The sequence below is a fragment of the Saccostrea echinata genome, unplaced genomic scaffold, assembly GCF_033153115.1.
Source record: "Saccostrea echinata isolate AGI-Se365-2 ecotype Australia unplaced genomic scaffold, CSIRO_AGI_Sech_v1 ptg000033l, whole genome shotgun sequence".
NCBI lineage: Eukaryota > Metazoa > Mollusca > Bivalvia > Ostreida > Ostreidae > Saccostrea > Saccostrea echinata.
Window position 1 is genome coordinate 14,123,177 of NW_026889782.1, and position 19,960 is coordinate 14,143,136.

The window sequence follows — 19,960 nt, forward strand, 5'->3', positions numbered from 1 at the left end:
GTATCGTCTATATTCAGTAAAACTTCCATATAAGAAAGAGATGATTGTGTGTCTTTTATTACGAGTTTACTTGGATATATGAAGTCGACATACGAAAAGAACATACAAAAGGAACATTTAAACAATAAAATAAAATGAACCTTATTTTAAAATTCTAGGTATCATTTGAATAAATCTTATTAATAACTGTATCTTCACCCCATTTATCCATACATTTCCTTTTCCAATACGTCAGTTAAGAAAACAAATTAATCACAAGGTTGTCGAGTACAAATTAACCTGTCATTAGACAAATCACCGCCTAATGATAATTGCTCTGATTGTCACATAATGTCACATACATTTCATGGTTAATTACCAGACGTAAATATTTACATATTCAATGGAATTGCATTTTTTTTTGTATGTTTCGTATTATGAAACACATATTGAATACCACACCATTCTCTTGGGTTTTTAATTGTAATGCATTAAGAAAAACACATTTAATTTTTAATTCATTTAGAAACGAGGGACCTTTTCTGAGTCAACATCTAACACTTATAGAAAAAAGCAATTATAAGTAAATAAAAAAGAAATATGATTTTATTGATTCAATTAAAGGAGTTACCCACCCTGAGGCATATCGCATCATTTGAGAAAATCATAAACTAGGTAAAAGTCTGCTATTGCAGTCAATGATGTATATCACCACAAAATGGCCCCAACGTTCAGATATTGGTGTTGAAAGGAGCGCAAGCAAAAACACATAACGTTAGCACAGAATTTCACAAGATAACTTACCGTAACAATGTCAATATTCGTTTGAAATCGCTTTTGATAATCTGAAAAGTTCGCTTGAAGAAAAGGACGAACAATTAGACTATAAAAGTACCGGTTTGTACGAAGATATATGTTTCCTGTCAGAGTAAAATTGTTTTGGATACAACGAATAGAGGATCTCCTAAAAATGCTACAGTATTTCATGAAGGTATATTTTTGTGTCTCCTATAGTTGACCTGCAGTCGAGAAACTGTTTACAAGCTTTTTTTTTTCAAGAAAATATATTTCAGAACAGAAAAAGTCAAAGTGAGAGAAAAGTAACTTATGCAAAAATAAAAGTTTAGTAAAAGTTTACTAAATCAATTCATATATTTGTTGAATGTTTTGAGTAGTTTAAAAAAGACATTTTGTATAAAATTGGTAGACATTTCCAAAGGTGATAAACTTGAATACTAGAAATTTATTTAATACTTGCTATGTTTGCCCTTGAATGCATGCGTAGAAAAGAATACTTCCTCATAGGTTATGTTTCAATGTTCATATTAATTATATTTTACATATAAAATCCATTATATTTAGATATATAAAGAAATATATAATTTGGATTTGTATGAACTTTAAGTGAACCCTGAATACTGGATAGACAAAATGGGATATCTTTCTTCTTTACTATTAATATTCAGAGTCCTTAACCCTTATAATTAACTAAAACTGAAAACAACTAGCATTTTTTGCTATTTATTCCATATATGAAAAGAGTAAATAAATCCTCAAAAATATTAATAGGCGAACATTTTTGCTTTATCTATTTTGTGTAGATTAAAGATTACCAATTATCCTTTTTTTCTCATTATCTCACAAACCACGGACAAGGTTTTTATTTGCCGACAAAATCTCTCGACTATTTGGGCATGATTTCCACACTTTCTCCGATGCGAGAATTATTTCTCTATTTTGCTATGGCGAATATTAAGTAAATAATAAGATAGATCTAGAGAAACGCAGAAGCTAGATTTGAACTTCATCAGAAGTGTCTTATGACGTCATCATCGCATGCAGTCCGCGTTCATTTGCATCTAAAGCATTGGAAAAAGTGCGATGTAATCCGAACCGAGAGTAACTTTTTCCCTCCAAATAATGTGTTAATGACGTTCGAGATTTATTGTTGAATAATGGCCGCGGCATCTCTGATCTTTGCGATAATCGTAGAAGAAATCTAAACAATGTCCTATGAAGCGATAAAATATTGTACAGATTTACAAAAAGGACGGCAAAAAGAAGGAAAGTTGACATCATTAAAAGTCTAGAATTTGCTTGAAAAGTATTTAAAGACTTCAAGAAAGACAGAGTAAAGAAAAGTTCTCCTGTAAAAAAAAAAAAGAAAAAAAGAAGAAATGAGTGACAACCTAGAAAAACTAACTCTTGATAATGAGACGCTCCGAGAAAGAGTGGGCAAAAAAAAATTATCGTGAGTTAGAAATCAAAGTCGAGCATGCAAAATTGGCCTCTTTTGCAACAGTAAATGTAAATTCCAATGAACCATATGATCGTTAACACAATATTAAAAATGTACGGGATCAAAGAAAATAAAAATAATTTTTCTGCTACCAAAAACTTAACCGCCTTGAATAGAAAGTCGACGAAACATACTTTGATGTAATATATATGCACTTATCTCAATATTGATTCACAGCCTTGAAAATACAATATTCCCTAAATGATGCCCTCTATTTAAACATGGAGAGTAAAGCAAAGCAAGATTGAAGACAACAAAACACAAGACATGCAGGCCCGTAAAACTTGTTGGGGGGGGGGGTGCCCACACTTTTTCTGGTTATGGTATTTTGCTACAGGAGATTTTCCTTTAGAAGTCCCCCCCCCAACTTTTTGTTGCTGTAAGATCGAGCACTGGCAAACTCCAGAATTTGAACATTAATTAGGATTTTTTGTGCTTGCTATTCAGATTCTCTTTGGAAGTTGCCACATCCTCATTTTTTTTTTTGCTTGTTAGATTGAAGTGCCCCCCCCCCCCTATTGAAACCGCTGCTACGGGCCTGACATGGAGGTTTCGATCTTCCTGTTACCTGGTATAATTTCAGTTAGTCTAGGCAAATCCAAACAGAAACTCTTTGACTCTAAAGAAGAAATTGTTAAATAGATCACAAAAACTAAACATTAATAAGAAAACCGAAAAAGTCATAAAATTTCATCATTGAGGAAACACCACTGTAAATAAGCTTTCTTATCTATTGTAAAGTATGTATTGGCAGAATTTTTTCTGGGCTCGGCTTTTATGTTTGTTGCCCCAAGATTCCTTCGAGCATAATCAAAGAATTCATTCAAGATTTAACAGACATTTATTGTTGTTCTAACAAATATCCTTTTCTCCCAGCAACTCCAGTTTGAGTGCACTAAATCTCACCTTACAAATGTAGTTCGATTGATTATAATCAATCTTTTTGAAGGTGTTCTTGAATGTAATTGTGGAGCAATATTTATTTTTAGAACTTATCATGATCGATAAGACTAGTGGTAATCTGTCATGTAAAGAAAGACAGAGCGAAGGTTTAATTACGCAGTGGATTTAGGGGAAAACCAATCAGTGATTATATTATTTACTTATTTTATTAAATGTGTAACAAACTGACTATCTATTAACTCTTGAGTCACATCAATATCACTCTACTTATGTCAGATTAATTTTTGCTACCTTGAAACACTATTGTTCCTTTTCAAGTTTTTGTTATCATTGGATGTATTTATTGTATTTTGCACAGGAAATGTAATTCTTAATCGAATCTTTATATTACAAATCACAGTCAAATTCTTATACACAGTTTTTCTCTTTTTTTTAAATGTCTGGAATATAGTGGACATAATACTTTTGGAAAAGTGTAGTTTGCTATATTTTTTTCTCTCAGTAACAAAGAGCAAAACTGTTAGTTTTTTGACCAAAAGCTTTGTCCGAATAAGGTTTGTGTTACATATTAAAGCAAATGCTAGCACGTAAAATTGAGCAACTATCTGTACAGTTGTTGTTGCAATTGCAGTAGTAAATATATTCATTTGAGTCGATAAACCTAATTATTTAAAACTTTTAATAAAAAGCGTTCTGATACCCTCCCCCCCCCCCCCACTTGCCCGATCTAAATATGCAAAAACAAAAACATACAAAAACACTCCAAAGCAAAACAAGTCAAGGAAACAAATGTTTGTCTATTTAAATTACTATAGGTCACTGACTTTCAGCTCATAGCAAGAAGTAATGTCATTCGTTTTGAAGAAAGATGTTTCACTGGTTATTGGTTGAGATTTTAGCGAACTTTCATCCCATTAAATATCGAAAACATACCTTGTTATAACACATAAAAGAGAAAATAAACCGTGGAGGGTAAATGCAAATAAAAGTGAGTTAAAACTCAAAAATCGATGTTTTAACTCTTTTTCCATAGAATAATGCCATTGTTCACAATAATGATAAAATACAGGGTTGATGAAAATTAATTGATTTCGTTTCTGGCAAAAATGTTTGATAGAGTCATATGAACATTTACAAAGCAAAATTCTCGATTTTGATGTTGTTTTTGAATAAGAAAAAATACTCCTAATGTTTTTGTCCACATTAGCATCGATCAGAAGTCTTTTTCAGTTATTGAACTTTAAATGGAATATTTCAATGTGCTTTAAATATATATATATATATATATATATATATATATATATATATATATATATATATATATATATATATATATATATTAATTTTTAATTTTAATGCCTTTTAAATTTTTGTATACCTAATGTATTATATATATTTTGCATATCTATTTTTTCATCTTTTAATTAAGGGGCTATATAAGCTTATTGACATGTCATTTACATTGTGCGAATAGTTGTTTGATCCCCTAACGGAATATGCGTATTTTTCTTGTGTTCGCCATCTTTTTATAACTGACATATTTAATCACTACATTGGTGTTGATTTAATTGATTCTAGCACAGAAAAAAATAGACTTGCGGTGATATTTTAAAGCATGAGGAAACACTAAAATCTATTCATAAAACACTTCAAGATTGCACCCTAATAACACACAAAGAATGTTTTCAAATTCGCAAACCCCTAATGTCATGATAAAAAGTGAGTGCTTTACCGTTCTGAAATTGTTTAGATATATTTATTTTACGCTGAAAAAGATAAACAATGGGACAAAGTTAGGGGAAAACATTCTAATATTATTTGCACAAGATCTAGCCTAGTTTCAACCTAAATAGCGTAAATCTGTTCATTGAAATATGGAAATAACGAAAACTATTTAAGCTCATAGTCCATTTAAGCAATACAAACCGGGAGCAGAGCGAACACGGACTTCCAAAAACAACAGAGGCGGGATCAGGTGCCATGAAGAAGAAAGCGTCCCCTGTTGACCTGTCACATCCGCCGTGTTCTTTTTGTCATGATCAAGTAAACGGAAAAATCCATAAAAATTCCAGTGTGTAAATAATGGCCTAAAATTAGTATAAAAAACATCAGTCAGCATTTGACCTAATGATAAGTTGAATTTGCTGATAAGGTCATTGTATCAACCAAAGGACTTCCAAAATGATTTTAAACGTGACTGTTGATATGTATCCTTGTTTCATCAACTTGTTGCATGGTTAATACCTTGCCTCATTTTAAAAATTGATCCTACATAGAGCATGCCCTTGCGTATCGTATCAACTGGAAGACACAAACCCCATATGCAGGTGACAAAAGTTGAGGTCATCACGTTTCTCATAAAGTTTTACTGTAAGGTTACAATTTCTAGTAAAATATCCAAATATGAAACATATGTATCCGACTTTTTGGTGTCTTTTATTTCAAGTTCACTAGAATATATCGAATCGACATATGAATGGAAGTAACTATTGTTAATTGATAATACGTGGTCGACATATCTAAATGTCGGAATGAAAGCCGCAACAATCGTTTTTCTCTTTCTCAGGTGTACGTTTTTGAATAAATTCTGCTTCATACTTGAAAACACTCAGGTTTTATACCACATTACGGCACATATTTAACGAAACTAGATGGTCTTGGCTTTTTAGATACTTTATCTACCTCCGTAAAAAGAAGAGGTAAAAGCTACATCTGATGTGGAATTAAATTAATAATTAAATTAGATACAAGTGTTTTTAAGCTGCAAAAATATCAATTGTGATGGGTAAGGTAAACTGATACTGTCTATCTTCGTTTGTTTACCCAAAATGTGAATATAACTAACAATTATCATGTTCAATAGTATCATTAAACAATATAAATTGTGACCATAGCAAAAGGACCTATGAAATCAGGAGTGGGATCAGGTGTGATTGAGGAGAAAGCTTCCCTTATCGACAATTCACACCTGCCTTGTGCCCCTTGTCTTGATCAGGTAACGTAGGAATCTGTTCAGTATGAAAACAATGACACTTTATTTGAAAGACGTCAGTCGACATTCGACCTAACACCAGATGATATTTGAATCGAGAAATGATTTATGAAATTTTTGTTTTAAAAGAGATTATTGAAATCATTGAATTAATTCTTCAGTACGCAGCCTCGTTTAAGAACGTGTTTATATGTAGAACATGCCATTGTGTATCGAATCAAACCACATATACAGGTGATTATGGTATAGTGCCCCAAAAATAAGGGAAATTGACGATTTAGATTCCTTACATCCAAGAGAGGTATAATTGTTGACTAACATGTATATATAAGAAACTCAAAATCTTCAACATCCAAATCCCAGAATGATAACGCTTCTTTAACAAGGACAGTTTTAAAATCCAAGAGACTGCAGTGTAACTAAAGGTCTACTCAATGGCTCTATACATATATATAATAAATTATTTGATTCCTTTTTTATCAAAGGTATGAATGCGATTACTGAAAATTTTATATTCTCCTTGTTTTCCCAATAGCTTTATATTTAGCAATTTAAATCAACGGTGCATAGTTAAATGACATAATTATATCATGTGATTTAAAAACGAAAGTTTAATTGCAAAAAGGAAATACCAAAGGATCGAGATAATTACTAATATTTTCCCCGGTTTAAAAAAAAGTATCTTAATGCATTTCTAGTACTTTGATCAAAATAAGATCTTAATTTTGTAAAAAAAAAAAAAAAAAAAAAAAATAAATAAATAAAATAAAATAAAATAAAAAATAAAATAAAAAAAAAATAAGGTAAATAAAATTTTAAAAATTAATTTGATTCCTTTTATTTTTCCATTTTTGCTTTAAAACATACATTCCCTGTGTAAGCATAATGTGTATTGAATGCATACAGTTAATGCAAATCATTGCCATCCCCTGATATTCATCACGCATCGCTATAAAAGTCAAGGTCTCGAAAATCAGGGGAAATTTTTAAAATCCAAAAACCAGTAAAACTTGGTTTCCTTGTGTTTTAAATTGATCATTTAAATTTATCAGGGCATTGTTTACTTTTCTTCTCACTACAAATATATTTGCAAGACAAAAGTGTTTCGAAAAAAGTTCTGAGAGAGTTTTTTCAAACAATTCCAAGCAATTTGTTTTTACGTAGAGCAAAAAAAAAAAAAAAAAAAAAAAAAAAAAAAAAATCTGCTCTGAATAAATAGTCGATGCAGAAGCATATACATCTAACTACATGTAACTGTAGTATAAATGTTTTGAATAGAAGTTCTTTAATATAGAACTTAACCGTTTAAAAAGAAAATCAAATACTTCTACATTTACTATGATAAAAACAGTATGTTGCACTAATTATTGAATGGCCCTCGTAGAGTGCATTAAACTAATATATTTTATTTTGATGTCTGCGAAACGTGAACTGAAAGGGGAAAAACAGGAAAATTTATTTCACATTTTTTTGGTTTCAAAACAATTTTGATTTTTTTAAAAATATTTTTCTATTTGTGAATATACTGTTATGTAGAATAAATTTCTGTACCTAAATGCAGTGCCCAAGACATTCTTACATTTTTTTTAAGTAAAGAGGAGGCACCGTAATAATTTAATACTAGATTGTTATGTTTATCATATCTATAAACCAGGTAAGGTATGTTCGGATCTGCATTTTCCGTTATGAAAAGTTTTGTGGTTTCTATTAAGCATTTTTTGTTTAAAAAAAAAAAAAAAAAAAAAAAAAAAAAAAAAAAAAAAAAAAAAAAAACGAAAGTTTTTCATTCGTCTTAAAATATAATGTATTACTTTTGAAAGTGGCTATTTTCTTTTTATTCCAATGTGATGGCAATATTCAATCCTTTCTGCCAAAATTAATGAAATAAACTTGGTATTCATTTTTAGAACAAAAACTTACACTATCTCATCATAACATAAATTACTCGACAAATCAGGTTCACACCAAACTCTCATATAGATATATTGATGTATGATTGCAAATCTAAATGCATGGTCCCATCAATCGCCATCATAATTCGTCCATAGACTTCGTAATCTAGAACAACAATTGTACTAGAAAGGCGTGCATTTATGTCATACTTCCTTATATAGTTCTATTGAATATAAATTCATAGATCAAAAGACCTCAATCAATCTTACATTTGGTGTAAAAATGCAATTTGTCTCAAAATTTTGAAGGATATATACGGAAAATTCACATGTCATGGTTTGGTTGACTTATGACGAAATAAATAGGTAACACATGCATAATTATTCATGTTTTAAAATTTATGTTTCTGACCAAGAAAAAAATACTTCCAGGAGACAGTCCCATTTATTGGTGTATGACTGGAATATAAAATAGCGTGACGTATTGATTGTGTCAATATAAAAAGAGGATTCTGACATTTGTTTCTATACTAAATAGGGAGGGTACCATCTAGGACTTATAAAACTGCTAATTTAAATTTGTGACTGATAAAAAAAAATGAAGGACTTATTCATATGCTTGCTTGTTCTGATTATCGGTATGTTTAATCTTTACCTTTAATTATCAAATATTAATTAAGCAAATTGAGAATTGGAAAATTCTTAATTTATCATGTGCTAATAATTTATTGTTCAGTTAGTAGCAATTTCATTTTGGTCTCTTCAATTATTTTAATTCTTTTTTCTTTATATATATATATATATATATATATATATATATATATATATATATATATATATAGATTACTTTGCTACCTAGTGAAATAAGTAATCTTCATATATAAATCCATAAAATACAAGAATTAGGAAAGTTTGAAACTTTTCAATGAACCATTAAAATTTCATTCAAAGTTTTTTAATAATCTTATTCCTCTTTTCTCATCTTTAATGGATTTTGAGTTAAAACTTATAATTGTATAATTAAACGTTCAGCAAAAAAGGTCATTAATTTTTTTCCTTAAATGCTTGAATGCACAATGTAAAATGCAGAGAATGTAGAAATAAATTTAAAAGCGTATGTATATTTTTCATTTTCGTAGGCGCTATTTGTCAAATTTAGACAGCTTATTTGTAACATGTCTGCTTATGGGAAATACTTCATCACTAACATGGCATGAAATGACATTTAATTTGCGTTAATATGTTAATCGGTTAATCCACACTTGATACTTGAAAACATCACATTGACGTACATTGACAAACAATAAAATCTCACTGTGGTAAATGTAAATGTCAGCGTGAACAATTAAAAATATGAACAGTGTTATATATGAACAATTTAAAAGAGTACCAATAGAAAACATTATTAAATTATATAGGTCCTTGTTATTTAAGTTATATGGTATGTTATATACTTCTAAACACTTACAAGACATAATTTATTGATGTCAGACACTTAAATGTAAAAAACAGTATTTTTCCAGTGATTAATGATTTGCTGTTTTAGTCAAAGTTTTTGAAAAGTTTATTAAGAAGCTATTGCTCTTTCGTTCTATTTGTCTTAAAAACACATAATTATATAAATTTATTATTATATTTTCAGTTGAAGTAATATCAGGTAAGTAGACATATTCTTCATTCTATTTTTGATTGATTTATCATTTGAACAGTTTAATCTTTACAATATTGATTTTTAAAAAATGATTATTTTTATTTATTGGTATATAATTAATTAAAATAGATTAATACGTGATTTTGTAAATTTTTAAAATATATAGACTTTTTAAAATATAATTTATCATTATTCGTATTTTTTACAATAAGAGCATATTTTTAAAGTTATAAAATTCATTCGACAGGTTCGATCATTTTTGACGCCATCCTTAACCTTGATTTAAGCGTAATTTAATTTCTCTCCTACTTTAAAGCTTACTACGTTCCGTCCTGGAACAGTAACCCATGGCAACAGAGGAGCTACTTTCCAAGGTTTAACCCACAAGCATACTTTCTGAACGAGTTTTACGATGAAGTTTTCGACTAATTACAATGTAAGCAGCAAGTCAATATTTAGTACAGAGGTTATACTGATTTTTGTTTGCTTGCTTGTTTTTAATTGCTTCGGGATGTTGTTGTTTTTGTTTTTGTTTTGTATATATCATATTATTTGGTTTTAATTTTGCCTAATGTTTTGCTTTGCTGAGTGTTGTTTTGCTTTTAATGCATTTATCATCTTTTAAACATTAGACAACTATAAAAAAAAAAAAAAAAAAACTTTAGTCTTTGGGAATGAATGTGTCTATAAATCAATCTCAGAGGAGTCAAAAACATTTTGGTCTTAATTTTTCTTATTTTGCTATGAGACCACTATGGATATCTGTACCTGTAAAGATTTGGTAAAGATATGTTTTTGGTAAAACCATGAAAAATTAATTGTATCTAGCTCTATAAGTCGCCCGCGTGGCGCAGTGGTTAGAGCGTTCGCTCTAGAGTCGCGGAGTAAGGAGTTGATCCTTACGTCCCGGGTTCGAATCTCACTGTGGGACGTGGAGACCTGTCCTTCGGATGAGATCGTATAAACTGAGGTCCCCTGTCGCAGTAGGTGCTGACACGAAAAAGATCCCTCACTGCTCAATGGCCCTGAGTGCCGAGTATAGGTCAAAATTTGCAGCTCTCCACCAGCAAGTGGTGGCGTCTCCATATGAGTGAAAAATTCTCGAGAGGGAGGTTAAACAATAAACAAACAAACAAACAAACATAAATCTAGCTCTATAACCTGTCATCTTGAATATATTTCTTATTTTTTTTTCAGGTTGCCTTCTTGGACGCCATTATTTTGTCCTATTCCCGTTGTTGATGTGGTCTCTTTTTTCTATAATGAATAAAATTAATAAAGTTTTGTTTTGTTCATTAAAGTCTTGTTTTTAGAAGTACTTGTACTTTACACTGCTAGAGATGTTACTCTGTAATCACATATGTATAGAAAAATATGATGAACACCACAACAGCATATTTCACAGCAGAGAATCTTTACAAAATGGCAAACCAAAATAACAGATGAAAGCAACACTAAAGGGGTAAAATTAAAAAGAAATGTGTTTTCATTCCTTGCTTTTGAAATATCGTTATATTTAAAAGTACATCTTGCATAAGTTGGGAGAATTTCAAAACTATTTGTAGCTGTGCACGGATAAACTATGTCTCTTACTGGTAAAATAAAATAAATCATGAATCTTTTGTTAATTTCTTTTCCAAAACTGATATCTTACCGAAAAGAATACCTGTATAAAATTTAGCAAAATAACCACTTAACATTCCAAATACACATCATGTTTAACAAAAGTAGAAAATAAAATAGGAAATATGATTAAAAAATATGATATAATGACATTCTATTCTCTCAAACATAGCTTATTTTTGTTCATCTTCGCTAGCCAAGGGTTTCTGATACGCTAAGTACTCTCCTCATAAGCCCTTGGCATACGGTGTTAAGAAAAGTTGGGATTTTTTTCTCAAGTTGTGATTGGAGTTGATCGACATCGATCGACCAATCAGCAATTGTTTTTTGTAAATGACGATATTTGCGTTCGGGATATATCTTGACTCTTTAATATCAGGAATAAAAAACGCAAGTAAACAACGATCCGTAAGATAACATACCATTCTATGAATAGCTATATGGTGTAATTCATTATCTTAAGCTACGTGCAAAATATGTTATTAAGAATCTATACTTAAGATGTAGATTTGCATTTTAACATGTTTAAATAACAAATACCTTCTTGTTAATTATTCTTTAAAAACTTTTTTTTTAATACGCTTTTTATTTCTGTCGATGACGCAATCGGTGCGCAACCTGGTAAGAATCGTGATCACGTGACGAAAACAATCCCGTCTTTTGTCAGCACCGTATGCCAAGGGTTTATGAGGAGAGTAGCGTATCAGAAACCTTTGGTTAGCGAAGATGATTTGTGTTGTAATGGTCATTTAACAAATTAGGTACATGCAGTGCACAAACAAAAATAAGTGATAATTTTCAATATCACATAAACATATTATGAATTGCGATATATTCATATCTCTAACTATGCATTATAATGGAGAAAATCAAAAAAATCTCCATGCAAAGAATTGTATATTTAGAATTCATCGTACAGCGTTGTAATTAACACTATATGAATTGGCAAAGTGTCCTCATTAATTGAGAGCCTCTTTAATGTGAGCAGTAATAATAGACGATCATTCTTTCATTTAAGGAATGTTTTTTTAGTTTTGTGTGAGTTATTGGTGTGTTTCATGAAATATGCCTACGTGACAGGTCTGTGTGATTTACGCACCAATAATTCACACTAAACTTAAAAACAATTCTTTATATTTACATTTTACATGTTACGCTGTCCTATATCGTTACATTTTTTAAAGTCTCTGTAGCCTCATTTTAACGTCACTTTAGCGCGAGTTTTCTCAGTGGATATTTCTATGCGTGATCAGTATACATGAAAATGATATTCAAATCAATTTCACAGTTGGCTTAGTAGAAAAACACAGCAAATGTACATCTTGTGTAAATGTTTTCTAATATACGCCAGAAAGCACAGAGATTATCGTCGTAATTATACAGATTCTTGACAAATCCATAAAATCATCAAATATCTACGTTATAGGAATACATATCTATCAATCCAGTGAACGGTATGCCTCTTTTTGTACTTCCTGCACTTATCCACTTCTTCGTGGATAATTTGAGTAAACCAAGAAAAAGTTATTTCCTATAATAATCAAATTGATTAAACAAATTTACGGAAGTTGTGACTTATTTGTTATGACTTTTTATTTCTGGTTATGACGAAGTGTAACGTAGATTTGGAGAACGTGTATCTTGACTTACGTTTCTTTGAAAATGATCTGTTTAGTCCTAGTTTAACTATGTTTTTTTAATTAATTAACTGTAGTTTAATGTCCAGTACAGTTGTGATTACTTAATTCTTATCTGTTATATTTTGTCACTTAGTTGTTATAACTTACTGGTTATTTGTTCATTCTCATTTGTTATTTCTTGTTACTTAATAGTTTTCTTGCAACTTCCAGTTTGCATAATGATTGAACACATGAACATTACTACTATTTTTTCTTCTCACTGAGATAAAATTCAAAGGCAAAATAATTTCTTTTCTGAAACTACACGTAGCCTACATCTTGTACGCCACGTTCTGGGGTTAAATGAACGTGTGATAACAAATGTAAAATAACAAGAATTAACAATTAAGTTAAAAGAACTAAGTCAAAACACCTAAGAAGTAAGTCAATGTCCCTCCAGGGCTTCCTTACAAATTTGATTTTTGTGCTTCGACTTATCAGATTATTTAATTTAAAAAAGGTCTTTGATTTTAATGTCCACAGTTTGACTTGGAAATAATTATGTTAACTTTTTTTCTTTTTTCTAAGTGGTCGTGTTCCACTACAGGACTCAATCAAATTGTGACAAAAAACAAAGAACTTGTTTTACAAAACAGAGGATTCACGTCCCCTTTGTGTTTAAGTAAAGACCATTATATCAATCTCCAGAACCAAATGAACATCTGAAGCCAGCATCACATCTCATCCAAACATATCTATATATCTTAGATATTGATTGAATAAAAGCTGAGTAATATTCATTTAGGAAACTGAGAAAATGCTTAATCTTTATAGAGCGTAATTTCTGCAAATTTTTCCTTCATATATTGACATTGACTAATCAATTAATTCAACAAGAGTAAAAGAACCATTTAATCTCGATACAGTAGAGATGAAATATACTGCGACCATTTTCTAACTGTCTTTAACAGTGGGTATACTAATTTAATTCTATGTTTCTCTTATAATCCTGAGTACGAAATCTTATTAGTAATTCAAGAGCATTACATTTATCTGTGTACAATAACCACCTCTGATGCTTTCAAGAGGTTTCTATTTGAATTGCTTATTTGTTGACTAAGCATGATTACTGTTCGTTTTAAAGTTTTCAATTCCACCATAGGTATGAATAAAGAAGTTATTGATGATCACATGATTTTTTTTATACAGTTACTGTTAATCATTTATAATGGTCCTATGATCATCAGTCATCAGTTTCTAAGCTTTGCAAGAAAATAATTTAGAAATATTTCAAGGTCTATAATTCTTCCCAAAACTTTTGCCTTCTTAATAATGCAACTTGCAATTTTAATATTTCTGTACTTTTTTGCTAAATTATATGTTTTACACCTTTCAAAAAATTATTAGCGATAGGCATATAGAAGAAAGTTTTCAAATTTTAGCTCATTTTTTAACAAGAATCCTGTGTATGAGAACACATGGTTTTTAGTGATAAATATAAAAATATAGATCATGCATTAGTTGTTATGTATTCTTCATCCGATAAAGGTGTGTATTTTTCGCATTAAGCAAGATCCTTTCGAAATATCACCTAGAGGCACACTTCATCAGTTTAGAAACAAGAACTTAAAGATTGAAACGTCTTGAACAAGCTACAGAAAATCTGGAAACACAGTCTGTTAAGAAGTTAGACTTCTTGAAAGATAAATTATTCGAAAAAGTGTAATATTGTTTGTCAACTGGATGTTTATGATGAACCTCTTTAGTAAATCTAATGTCAGTAAGCGTGCAGATAACTAATTAGAAATCTAGACATTTAAAACAAAAATATATACTTTAAAGGAATCGGCAATGATGATTCATATATGTGTAAGACCATTTGCACTTTTGAGGAATGTGTGTCTAATTAATAAGGTAATTTTTTTCTCATGCTATCTTTTATTTACATATATTTACATGCTTTTGTCATGTTTTGTTTACATAAACAGGGAAGTAACGAAATATATCTTATTCTTTCCTGATTGATGGATAGAAGAAATGATATTTCTCTTTTTATCACGTCAACTATTTTTTTGTATGTTTATTGAAAATGCTTTATAAAACAATTGGGATCACATGTTCATTCCACCCACTATTACCATGAAAAGAGATTTGATATATAATGTTTACCTTTGACATTTAGCAAATCACAAAAAATATTGAACATCGTTAACTTTTCTACCGACACCATTGAATGTTACACATTTAAAGAGACTGATACATCTTACCACGAATTGGGAGTTCAGATAATTTAAAGTGCTAGCACTATTACCATTAGTCACACTTTATTTTATGTGAATATGGAATTATTTTCCCCAATCTGAATTTACTTGCGTGCAGAAAAAAGTTAAGACTTTTGAATTTTATCTAAGAGTAATTAAATTTTACTGAACCTTATGTGCAATATGAAATCTAATTTCTAATCAAATGTAGAAAATAAATTTAGGTTACCATTTTGGATCCTTTTGAAACAAGGCAGAGTTACTTACAAACATAAACGCAATAGCCCTGCTTTACATAATAGTCTAGCAAACATCAAAACAATACATTAATATGTAAGTTACTTTATAAAATTTGATCTAATGCAATGTATATATAGATGTAGCCAAAAGAATCTCTGACTTGAAAGCATTAAACCTTCAAAGACTATGCAGAAATGAATCTACATCATCTGATCAGAAAAAAAAAAAAAAAAAAAAAAAAAAAAAAAAAAAAAAGGAAAAGAAACCCACACTTCATGAATCATTCTATCTCGACTAATTCCTCCTCTGGTTAATCACTTTCCATCTTAACACGTAGTGAGTTATGTTCGTTTTACTAAAAAGTTGTCATCGTGTGATTTGACTGTCAAGGAAAAAGGTTAAGTTACTACAAACTGAAATTATGTTTTAAGGTAGTACACAAAAGGTGACGTCATAATTACTTAACTTTGACCTCTAATTATGACGTCGACATTTATGACTCCTCATATATATTCCCAAATATGAGTTCTCTTCTATGAAGAATCACAAATTACACTTGCTTTAATAACAACGGTTAAATTGCTCGTAGATGTCATAAACCCATTGTCAATGTACATGTAGGCTCTCCAATATCAATTTTATGTTATTGTTTTCTTACAGAGTATGGGATGATGTCATATTTTATATATTTTAAAAGATAATTGATTATTGACACAATAGTACTTTTATTCTTTATTTTCTTGGTGAAGGTATGAAGAGATGGGGTAAAAAGGATTTCACGGATGTATTGTTCTACCATAGTTATTATTAAAGACCGTTTCTTATATCATGAAATTTTGATTAAATCCTTTTAACCTATTATAATAGTAAACGTTTTTTATTTGATTATTTTTTTTTATTTTTATTTCTTTCATTTTCAAAATGTTGATATCAACACAAGAGAATAAAACTGACCCGTTAATCAGATATGGCGGGGTTGTACACGAGGTGACGGATTGACTCAATCAATATATAAGAGAGTTTCTACAATCAGTTGAGCAAATTACACGTAAAAGTGTTTTCTGAAAAATAACTTTTTGAATTTGCTTGTTTGCAACATGAAGGAGTTATTTCTGTGCTTGCTTTTGGGGATAATTGGTATGTATGAGCTAATAAGAAACTAACTATCTGTTCAAAAAGTACATATATATTTTTTTATTATTTAACTTTGTAGCCCAGAACGAAGTTACTGGTTCTAATTTTTATTCCGCCAATGTTCTTATATGAAATTTCAAAAATGGCCACCATTTTAATAAAAACGGAAGAAATATGTAGTTCTTTTAAAAATTTTATTTTTCTCAATAACTGCTCAATCAAACTTTTGAAACTGTAAAGGATTGTTCATTGTATTCTGTAAAAGAATTGTTACCAAAAACTGGAATCTCCTGGAAACTGTTGCATAAAGTTTGTTGCATTGTCATTGAAAGACGGAATAACTAAGAACAGTTCGCTTTTTTGCTTAGGAGATAGGAATGTTGATATCACGTGGCAACTGTATATTGAAATTGTTCAGGTAAACTGTAAAACTTCTGTGCTAATTTGTGCGTACTTGCTGACGCTGCTTTCAACTCAAATTATGAGCATTGGGAACAGACTGGGAAACATTAATTTGCATCTATCTTTTTAATTCTAGTTCATTTTAAAATGTATTTAGAAGTTAGGTTTAATTAGAACTAACAATCTGTGCATGTAATTATATTTCATGTTTTTATTGTAACAGTTACATGTATATCTATATTGTAAACATCGTTATCGTATTCTATAAATTAGAAATCGTTTAGTTTAAGCTAAATGATATATTTTTTTAAAAATGACTTTGCATTTTCTGACTTCGACTTTCTTTCACCATTAAAACAGTGATAAATATGTAAGCCAAAGTAAATAACTCAACCTTGACTAATTTTACTCGTTTTAATTAAATAAATAGCGGTCATTTGTGAAGGGAAATACCGCATACTGTATTTTGACAGGCATTTAATTGATCAATTTAATAATTAATACTAGCAACAATTCTGTAAGGTTAGTTTCATTAAGGGCATATTTATCTTAAATTGTTGAAAATTTTGAGCTTGGAAAAGATAAGGTACAGAAAACAGAAAGTAGAGAATATGTAAACAAATCGTACATTGACTTTCTTGTACCTACAAATAAGGAGGGTTTTTTTTACCCCATCAGCTTAGAATTTGACCCAACTGATAAAAATTAATCCATTTTGCAAAACAAAGGTAATTGAAAGCATCTGAACAAGGTCAGCAACTTCCTCTCAGATTATAGTTCTTTCATTAAATCGTACATGTATCATATCATAAGAATATGCACTGATTTAATTTCAATCAAAATAAAAATTGATATTAGTCATGATCTTTTAGTACGTACATTTTATCTTATTCTTACAAATTAAAGATAGTTTTATTAATATTTCATTCTTTTTTCTAATTTCAGTTCAGCTGATAACAGGTAAGTTAGCATAGTTGACAGTGATTATATTCCCGGATGATATTTAAACATATTTCTTATATCTTTTAATTTTCTATCTTTAATTGGATATTTTGAGTACAAACATCACTGTGTAAAATATATTGAAAGTTTAATGAGAAACACTAGACAATACATCAAAAACGAAATGCATTCCGGAAAACGCTTTCTTTCACCTTGACTTTTATAACTGCAATATGAATAGGAAACCATAAATTATAATGATAGTAATTAAATAAAATTCATCATATGAAAAGAAAACCTGTTTTAATAAAAAAATATTTAAAAAGTAACCCTATTTTTTGAAAATGCAAATTTATACATATTTGTTCATCACGAATAGAACTAAAAAGAATTAAAAATAAGATTAGTGACGACAATGACTTTTCAAATATATAAATACACATATATTTGTATTTGCACAAATAGTTGTGGTCAATCCCCGTGATACCTATGTAAACAAACTACGAGAATGTATCAAACATACATATAATTATACCTTGTCACATAAATAAAGCGCTACACAAAGTACTGACTAGTTCATTAAAATAAATCTTGACGGAAATGTTACAGATGTGATGAAGGAGTCTCTCTTGTATATCATGATGCATAATGTTTTCCCAATTTCCATTAAATCAAATGTAAAATGCCATTAATGTGTCTTGCATTAAAATGTTATATCTCAAAAGGTTAAAAGATAGTTTTCTTAAAAGAATCATTAATTTTGAAAAAGTGAACCATGGTAGGTAATGCTAGGTACATTCGCTAGCTATATACATTCCCCTATTTTGTGTGTAGCATTCCCCGGGTATTATCCCACGTGGTCATCTAATCCATGGCAACAGCAAGGCTACTATAACCCGTGGTTTGATCCACAGACTTACATGATGGGCAAGTTTTATGAGGAAATATTCGACTAAGCTCGTAGAAAAGTATGTATAAGACTTCAATAACGTATTCAGACATTAGATCACTTTTGTGAAGTTCCATAATTTTTTAAATTAAAAGACTCACCGTCTTTTCATTTACATTATCCTGACTTTTATACGACCGAGTAATTTTCAAATTACATCAAGTGGTGAATATTTCTTTTTTTCTTTCTTTTTTTTTCTTTTTTTTCTTTTTTCTTTTTTTTGCTTTTTTATGGTAGATACATTCTATAATTGAATCAGATAGTTTTCTTAATCCTATTAGAATTTTTGATTTGCTAAAGTTTCCTCTGGAAAGGTTCATATAAATGTTTATATAAAAATCATTATGTACGTAGATATGAGATTATCTTAAGCTTAATAATGAAGTACCAACACGTTTGTGCACAAATAACACTGTGTATTTAATACTTTTTTTGTTTTAACTTAATATGTATAATTTAGAAAGTTTCCTTTAAACGTAACTCCTCTCTTCTTTGCAGGTTTCTCTCTGGCATCGTTTATGTGTTCTTCTTTATTGTTGTGAGAGCTGTAATTGTTATTTCAGATAAAACATAAAATTGATGTCATTTTGAAAACAAATAAATTTTATTTAAAGAGACTGCAAACAAAATGCTTCAGGAATGACGGAAAAGCTAACAGCATTTAATTGAACTACATTGTTTCCGGAGCATGACTTTTGTAAATAAAGATTCCATACTTTGTCAGAAAGATTAACCTTTTCACAGAAAACACTGTTTGAATGATCCAAAGAATATAAAAAAAATATCGAAGAAGCTTATAGAATTGATTCCATGCCATTGTTTCTGGTTCTTTAGCATGAGTGAATAAAAATTTCTCGTGAGCAACGTTGAGTTGTTAACATGGAGCATACTGATTCACTAAATACCATGCAAAGCTTCAAGGGTACTTAATGGTTAATATAGAAACTAATATAAAACTATAATTATACCAATTAACATGCACCGTTGAGACTTTCAGTACTTATTTTGCCAAATGTCAGAAGTTTGAATTGCATACAATGAAACTGAGTGTGAAAGACTGTCAAAGTATACAAA

The 19,960-nt window shown here is 29.8% G+C and overlaps 2 long non-coding RNA genes across 3 annotated transcripts in view; both read left to right on the forward strand.

Moving 5' to 3' along the window:
* LOC133199012 (uncharacterized) overlaps positions 1-11,000 on the forward strand; it is a 28,317-nt gene extending 17,317 nt beyond the window's left edge. The window contains exons 1-4 of one of the 2 annotated variants that reach the window (XR_009722713.1): positions 8,587-8,703; positions 9,708-9,722; positions 10,033-10,152; positions 10,914-11,000. This is a non-coding gene — a long non-coding RNA (uncharacterized LOC133199012). Of the gene's footprint in view, positions 1-8,586; positions 8,704-9,707; positions 9,723-10,032; positions 10,153-10,913 lie in introns of those variants that run through there. The other variant, XR_009722714.1, reaches the window with a different exon arrangement.
* Positions 11,001-16,513: 5,513 nt separating this feature from the next.
* LOC133198688 (uncharacterized) lies at positions 16,514-19,501 on the forward strand. The gene is made up of 4 exons (XR_009722547.1): positions 16,514-16,596; positions 17,941-17,955; positions 18,772-18,905; positions 19,385-19,501. It is a non-coding gene; the product is annotated as an uncharacterized LOC133198688 (long non-coding RNA).
* The last annotated feature ends 459 nt before the right edge of the window (positions 19,502-19,960 follow it).